The following is an 8820-nucleotide window of genomic DNA, read 5'->3' as shown; positions in this document are numbered from 1 at the left end:
TCCCTGATATAGAACTCGTGACAATGCCATCAGATTCCACTGCGGTTGGCCGAAGAGCACTTCAGCCCTGGAAATTGTCGTTTTTGACGTACAAGCCAATCTTTATTTTCTTCTTCCTTATGATTTGTGAAGAATATTATGAACTATTTCTCATTGGTTTCTTTTTTACGCTTTTGATATTTTGTTCTCCTGGTGTGCTCCCATTTTTTCATATGATGTCTGTATGTTAGTTTCTGTTACAGTCCAATCTTTGATCGACCTTTTTTCGGAGGAAAATGGATGGAGGGAGGGCATACTTCGTCATGGGGTTCACGGTTCAGGTCGGTGGAAGGGGGATCCGCAAGAGCTACTGTATTGTCTTTGGCCACTCAACCTTCGTTCAGGAACATCATATTCCTTCTCTGCAGTTTTGTTTTTCATTTCATTGATGTCTGCTCGCTTATGACCGTTGGGCCCTATGTCTGGGTTGCTATAGGTCAGTCCAATTCTTCTTTTCTTTATTTAAACGTGCATTTGTTCGTTGATCCTTTTGATTCATTGCCTTATTGTTGAGGGGTTTTTGTAACATGTAGATGTCTTTGGGATGGTCGGACGAATTCAAAAGCCAAAGGTCTTGTAGTTAGATAAGACGGAGAGCATTGAACTCTGCTTTTTCATTCAGGACATGAAGTAATCCCATTATTTTTGCGTTTTTGTTTTGTATCTTTCTCAACTTCAGACTTAGCTTTTTCACTATTATCCTGACTATTGGTTCAGATGAATGATGTCACATTTTGGTTTGATTTGGTTTGCTGTAGGGGAAATCACCTGCTGTGCATTCTGAGGAGTGAATGTGCTGACAAGGCTTGGGATGAATATGTTAAGTTGAATGTTGAAGGCCCTATTGCCTTGCGCATTCGGTATGTGTGGTTGTATGTTGGCGAAGGTTGGTAACAGTGTGAACAGCTAATTTACTAATTTTAAAGTTATACCTCCATATTCAATAGGGCTTATCTTTCATATTATGGTTTTCTTATCCGTTGGCCATCCTTAATGGAAAGGAGTTTTTATATCTATTGATGTCCTTGGATGACTTCAAAGGGAGTCGGTGTTTATTTTGTTTCTGCATAAATTAAATTAGGTGAGAGTGTTTTGTTCAATTAGGGACTTCCTTTTCCTTTGCCCTCAAACATTGTTCGCTGTGAGTAAGTCATATGTTGGAATCACTGAATCACACATTTATGGTGAAAGGATAATTTTTAACTATTGTATTGACGTGTTTATAATTTCTCTCATGCAAGAAAGTATAGAGTCGCCCATTTATATTCTTGTAATGCTAATTGTATTGAGGTCGATCAAGAGCTAGTCGCGTGCTACTTGTGTATTCTGAAATCCTACAACGCAGGTCACTGCACAGCACAGGACACCGACATGTTTGAAGAAATGTCCCACTCAAAGGGGCATTAGGGTGTATTTGGTTCTTGTTTTCATTTTTTATTTTTAAAAACTGTTTTGTAATACATTTTTTAAAATTATTTTAAAAAATAAAATAAAAATTCATTTGGTTATGTCAATTAAAAAATAATTTTAAAATTAAAAAGTGGACTGATAATAATGGTTATAGGTAAATTAATTATGGTGATTAATAATAAAAATTGATTAAGATAACTATACTTTTTAATAATCAAATATAGTATATTTTAAAAATAAAACAAAAACAAGTTAAAGTTATTTATTTTTTTCAGTTAATTTTTTTCAAAACTATTTCTTTTTTTTAAATGATTTTTAAAAACAAGAAACAAACAGGCCCTTGATCTTTCACCTATTTGCAAGCAATCAAGTGTGTTGCAGGCCATTAGTTCTTGCATGTTTTGCCCATGGCCCTTTTTTTTGGTCTTTTATCCCTGGATGCATTGGGCTTGAAGTAGTTTTGTACTCTTACAAGCCCAACAACGACAGACTTGTGAGTTGTGACTTTTTTTCGGTTTCACTCTTTCACCAATGTAGATTGGGCTCTACAATAGACTTTTACATGTCAAGGTCATCATGTAATGGTCCTTTTTCATATACACCAACGGACGGTTCTGAAAAATCCGATCCGTTATCTAAACGTTCTGTCAAGCGTTTGATTATTGACTAAATATCACTAAATTCCGTCTTCAGTTTTTGGTTCATAACCTGTTCGTTGTGCCTTGTGGATATCAATCTCATCGTCTTTAATATATCAATCATGTAGTAGTCTTGCACGCTTAGCCGTTTACCATTAAAAAAAAAGGAAAACTTGAAAAAATTTGTAGCTATGTTGAGGGTTTTCTTGGTGAAGCTGGTAAAGCTATTTTCACAAGCCATGACTACAGGTAAACTGCACGATTGCAACCCGCCGCAGTTGAGAAAAGAGAAAGCATAATGATATTGTAATCGGAGAATTTCAATAATGACCCATTAACCATAGTTATTTAAATTTTTTTTGGCCAAATAATTATTTAAATTTAAAACACCTAAATGTTGGAAATTATATTACAGTGGAAGATACTAATTTGATATTATATTTTTAAATGATGTGACAAAATTACCTTTTATTTAAATTAATATAATAATTTTCCTATTTTATTTGTTAATTTACTTAAAAAATATTGTCAATTGTCCTACTTAATTTATTTTTATTTTAGGCATTTAAATCATCTTAAGACAGCTTTTATTCATTGCCAGAGTTTCATTTGATTTTATTTTAGAAAAATGAATAAGTTAAGTAGGGCAATTAATAATATTTTGTAAGTAAATAAATAAATGAAATAGGATAATTAACAAGTGAAGTAGAATAGTTATGATATTGATTTAAATGAAGGACAATTTTATTTTTTAAAAAATTTAATATTAAATCAGTACTCCTAAACTATTGTGAAATTTTAAAAATTTAAAATTTTTAAATTTAAATAAGCGTAGTCAAAAAAGTTTTATTAAAATTATTGAAATAAGTTATTAATGCGTGCAGAAGAAACTTTCTCCGAAGTCTACTTTCTTCTTAGCTCCTAGCATATGGCTTTTCATTTATCGCTCATGTTAGAATTTTGAATTTAATTTCCGTCCATAATGAGTCATAACACTAATTATAATGAATTGACCAAAATTTAAAATTAATGTTTGATTAATAGTCAGAAAGAAAATGATCTTCCATCATAATATTGATTATTCTAATCAACATAATTTTTTTATAATGAGGTGGGTTAATATCAATTGAATCTTCCTTTTATATGGAGTCTTCCCTTTATTATAAATAGTGATCGTGGCTGAAGTAATATCAGTGTACACATTAAATTCCACATTTTCCCTTCAATTCCCAACAAAGTGCAAAATGATCAAAATATCCCTAATATGTATAAATTCTCTTTAGGGCTCAAAACTCTAATTTAATACAAAGAATGCACATTCTAGGGTTCCTATCATGAAATGTGGTCCTAAATGCTTAAGAAAAGTGTGTAACAAATATGACTTATCACAAGCTCTGCTAGGGCATCAAATTCTAACAGTTGGAGAGTTTGCTCACACCAGTGACTTGCCAAGTAAATTTCATACTACCTTGTACTATATTTCTATCCTAATTTCTTTGGATTTGGTTAGTAGAGAAATTGAATTAGGGTATTCTTGAGGGTTAAAATTTGAGGAAAAGTCTTAAAAAGAGCTCTTTAATATAAAACTAAAGTTTTATAACTAGTATGAAATGTAGTGATTGAGCCTAAGAGATATAGGCTCAAATAGGCCTAAATGATTAGGTTAAAAAGGGTGAAAATGCTAAGTAGTGTGGCTTAGTCAAGTTGCATTTTACATTGAGCTTGGAAAATGACTAAAGACACTTCATTGTCTAGATTAAGTGCTTAGGGGATTGCATGTGGAAATATACGCTCTCCAAGTGAGATAGTACAAATGGTAACCCTTAGTAATAAGGGTAAAAAGTAACTGGAGTAATCGTTTTATTTATTACCTTATAAAATGATTTACAATTTTTTTATATTAACTACATGGATCTTTCTTGTTTGTTGATCTTGTTAAATTTCTTAATTTCTAATCTTGTTTGTGCTGTAGGAACCTTTTTTAGGTACATGTTAAAACACATGAGAATTTTCAAAGCCTTACTATTCTCTATTGTTGGGGCAGCATGTCACTAGGTGGAATGATAAACCTGCCTTAGTTCTTGATGAGCTTTAGCTTTAAAGAGAGCTCTTATTCTATTTCTAATTTTGGTTTCTCTATAGGTTGTCCTTCTAAACCCGCATCCTAACATGAGAGTCTACCTTTAATTGTTTCCTTGTGCCAGATGGGGATGAGTATTTCACAAAGTAATCAAACTTTCCTAAGGGCTCTCCCAGGTGGTCCCATACTACCTTAGCTTTTTCTGTTCTCTTTATAAATTATCCCTCTGGACCCACATCCCAACCTAAGGATCTACCTCTAAATGATTCCCCTACACCAGGTGGGGTTGAGTATTTCACAAAATGAAAAGCCTTTCCTAAGGGCTCCCTTAGGTGGTCCCATACTACCTTGGCTTTTTTTGATCTCTTTTCCTTTTGCTTACCTCTTATCTAGATGTTCTAAGGATGTCTTTTTCCTTGCTTTGGTTCTCTATGTCTCCTAGTGTATTTCCTAACCCTTTGATTGTTAGGATCTATTTCCACCATGTTAACAGTAGAAAATGGAAAAAATAGGTCTTTATCCACTATCATGAATTCCTCCTTTCCTGAAAATTTTAATACACCCTTATTGATTCGGTCCTGTACTATGTTCTTGAAGGCCCAATAGATGTTAGTACTGTGGCTTCATAAATGATGGTATTTGCAGTATTCTTTGCCCTTACATTCCTTTTAAGATGGAATCTTACAGTTTGCAAGTAGTGAGATAAATTTTTCTTTCAATAAGAAGTCAAAGATTTCCTCAGTCTTTGAGGTGTCGAAGGTGTATTGTATTGTGTTAGGTCTTTTTAGGGCTTCAACAATGGCCTTTCTTATTAAAGTCGTACAAGTATAATCTCTTACATTTTTTAGCTCTGCTACAGACGTATCCAACTCACTAAAATGTCCTTATGGTCATACGTTATGGTGATCTTATTCTTGCAGTAACTTTTTGTACCCACAAATTTTGGTAACAAGTTCATAGAAATCTCTTAACTCCATTCCCTAAAAAAATTTCCATAATTCTATATCGAGCCTTGACTATGCCAATTTGAGAAACTTGGCCTTCAGAAGGGGTACATTGCACCACCTCTTAACCTCTTAAATATTGCAAGGTATTGATCTGCTGTCTCACCCTAAGGTTGAGCTAGTTTGCAAAGTTTTGCAAAGCTAATCTTAAGCTTTGCTTTGTAGAATTGTATATGGAACTTTTACTTGATTGCTAGCCAAGTAAGAAAAGAGTTGCATGCCAAGGTTGTGTACTAAATAAATGACCTATAAGGGAGTTTAGGAATAGCCTTAACTTTAGATTGCTAAAGTTATCATAATTGGAGATTTCACCATATTGAATAGTGAATCTGCCGACATGCTCCAATGTCAATTGTGTACCATCTCCAAAAAATAAAGTAAAGCTTAGGATTCTATAGCCCTTGAGATAAGGATTTTCTTGGTCTATATACTCAAGATATAGTTTTGCAAATGTAGGCCGACCAATTGATCTTAGCTCAGGCCCATATATGTCTTAAATTATGTCCCTTAAAGCTTCTACTATCACTACCTGGTTTCACTATTTATTACATCTTTTAGGGATTGCACCTATGCCCCTTAGGCCACCTGTATTTAGTTTCTGTAAATAGTATAAAGGATTATTCACGGGGTTGCTATTAGCAAAAACATAAGGAATGGTGTAATCCCTTACAGGTGTGCGGCCTCGAAGGCCTACATGTAGACCATTGGATATAGTTAATAGATTAATATGTTTACTACTTGCTTTTGAATTAGGGCTTATACTGCTGCTATTCATGATCATTGGCATTACATGCTCACGATGTACACCTGTTTCAACATTAGACATCAATAGTTCTAACTCTCTTGGCAAAGAATTTCCTTCTCATTCATGAGAACCATCACTTGTCTCATCAATCTTTTTTGTCTTTTTGTATCCTTGGCATCTTTATCACACAAACTCCTATCAGGTGTGCCACAAATTGTTCTTCACAAAAACAATAAATACTAGACGTACTAGAGATGCTGAGTTTCGAAAGACAATAAAAGATTTCCAAACTTCCTTACCACAGTTTACCCAGATGTGGAGATGCAAAGAGATTAGAATAAATGAGTGTCTTATTAATAAGTATGCAAATAATAGAATTGTAAAGATTACAAAATTTGAAAATAATCTTAAAAACTATTTAAGAATACAGGGTAAATTTGGAAGTTAAAAATATTAAAAGTGCTAGTAGATATTGTTGATTGATTGTTCATGTCCCTCCTGAGACCCTCTGTTCCTATTATAAGCATGTAATCGAGACCGTTACTCTCATGAGATCCAAACAAATATCAGAGATCACTGAGCATGGCCTGTGAGATTTGTGGCATGTCACCTCATATCTACTCAACAGTCTCACTTGTCTAGTCATCCTGAGTCTTGAAGGCTACTCCAGGCTTGTGTGTGGCACGCTTTTCTCCTAGAAAAGAACCAAGCTATGCTTCTTAGGCCTATAGTTTCTTTTACTATAGTTCCTTTCATTGGGCTTGTGTTTCAACTTTAGCCCAAACAATTTGTTTCAAAATTACATCAATGGATTCCAATATTTGACCAATATGTAATAGCTATCAATATCATGAAGCTTTGTCAAAGTTAATGTACTTGAACCATGAAATTTGTGCTTTTTTTTTTGTTTTGGGATTATTTTCTAATTGGAGTACTTTTTTATTTCTTCTATCTCCCTATTTTTTTGCTATTAACATGGTTTGAGGAATAAAAAAAATATTTTCTCCGTTAAAATTTGGAATGCAAATTACAAATTCATCATAACAAAGTTATAAAATTAAAAGATTGAGTTGCAAATTTTTTAAGTTTGACACTTGAGACCTAACTTAAATTAATTGACCATTTTGAGACTTCTTTGTCATTCTCCCTTAGCTTATTGCTATATGTTAATACTAATTTTGTGAGATTTAATTTTAGTTTGCTTTTGTATGAGGATATGCATGGGTGGAATTAACTATATGGATTTATGGCTTTGAGCTATTGATGCAAATGATGATTTTATAATTTGATTTCACTTTGTTATAGATTTTGCTTGAAGTAATTTCCGTTTCATCTACTTTCTTATTCAAGTGAGAAGAAAAAGTGAAAGGGTAATCTTCTTTCCTGTACATTATTATTATTATTATTTTGGAGTACAAAGGAAAATTTTTTAGGTGGTATAAGGGGAGTAATTTATACAGGATACTTCTATTATTATTGTATTACTTAAAACAATGTCGAGAATTACAAGTGGCACGTTCTTTGTTTTGTTTTGTTTTTTAGGCCAAGGGGAGGGGCATAATTACATGAGCAAGTATGATTTTGAAATTTAGTTGTATGGAAGGCTATCATTGTTAAATTTAAAATAACTTCAAACATCAATCTAATACAATAATAGCATATTTTAATTTCTTTTCAAATAATTTGTTATGAGTTATTAGTTTCCATTGTTGTTTTAACAATATATTATAGTACCTGAAATTAGTCACATAATAAAGTATATTTAAATCATATTGTTAAGATGGGGTTTCAGAACCTGCTTGCTTGCCTATTTTTAGCTTATTATGAATTGTTATGGTTGACTAAACCATTTGCTTCCAAGCTAAGTGAAAACGGACATGAGTATTTCCATTGTAGCAAACATTGCAAACCAAGGAATTAAGTTACTCATACAGAAATGAGTTTCAGAAACCCACATAATATTCTTGAATCTAATCTGTGAGTTAATTTTTACTCCTCAGTAGCATCTTATGGGAATCTCATGAGAATCAAGTGAATCACTCATTAATTGAACTTGGTAAGACATATGAAGTTTGTTTGGGTGTAAGATAAAGTAAATTCTAACATTCAAATTTATAATTTATACTTTAGTGATGTTAAAATTTTTCTTAAGATGTAAAATAAAAATAAAATAACCTTACGAATAATAATGAGAAAATGAGCATATCTTGGCATTTGAATTATCAGTAACAAATTGAGATTTTAATTAGTTACTATCATGTTTATTTTTTATTGAATAAATCACAAATACTACTGTTAATGTTTTTGCATATGTTGATGTGTTATAATTATATCATACAGATTTTATGAAGTTCATGTTTTCTTTTATTTATAATATAAAACAATTCTAAAAATTTAAAATAATACTTTCAACCTATTTAATGTAAGAAAGCGCTCTCGTACACCCTAGTGAGCTAGTTTCAAAAGCAAGTTGTTGATAGTAGGTTTTTTCCCCCTTTTTGGCAAATTGTTATGAGGGGTTTTTGCTGTATAATGGTTTTTTTTTTTTTTTGAATGGAAAACTGAGATGTATTGATAATCAAAATAAGAAAAGCCTGAACAACCAAACTATAAAATGAGAGCCAAGAAATCATTTATCATCTACCTTTTTTAATTAATCAAGATAATAGATGATTAAAGATGCAAGAAAAGCTCTATCTAAAATGAGTTTTTCTAACTATTCTATGAGCAATATTAATAATATCCCTAAACACAAAATTAATGTTAACAAATCAATTCAGGTTTTAAATATTAATAGCATGAAAAATGATATCATGAAAAGGATGATCATCATTGCAATATTTAGTGATTAGATTTAAGGCTTCAACACAGAGTAAACTTCAATTTGCTTATTTTGCAGCAAAA

At 32.1% G+C, this 8820-nt stretch overlaps 1 long non-coding RNA gene across 1 annotated transcript; it reads left to right on the top strand.

Moving 5' to 3' along the window:
- The first annotated feature begins 207 nt into the window (after positions 1–207).
- Positions 208–976, top strand: LOC129302126 (uncharacterized). The gene is made up of 3 exons (XR_008591184.1): positions 208–475; positions 573–669; positions 798–976. It is a non-coding gene; the product is annotated as an uncharacterized LOC129302126 (long non-coding RNA).
- The last annotated feature ends 7844 nt before the right edge of the window (positions 977–8820 follow it).

This window comes from Prosopis cineraria, unplaced genomic scaffold, assembly GCF_029017545.1.
Source record: "Prosopis cineraria cultivar Desert tree isolate PC_DT_omini unplaced genomic scaffold, ASM2901754v1 PC2, whole genome shotgun sequence".
Classification (NCBI taxonomy): domain Eukaryota; kingdom Viridiplantae; phylum Streptophyta; class Magnoliopsida; order Fabales; family Fabaceae; genus Prosopis; species Prosopis cineraria.
This window is presented reverse-complemented; position numbering and strand designations above follow the sequence as displayed.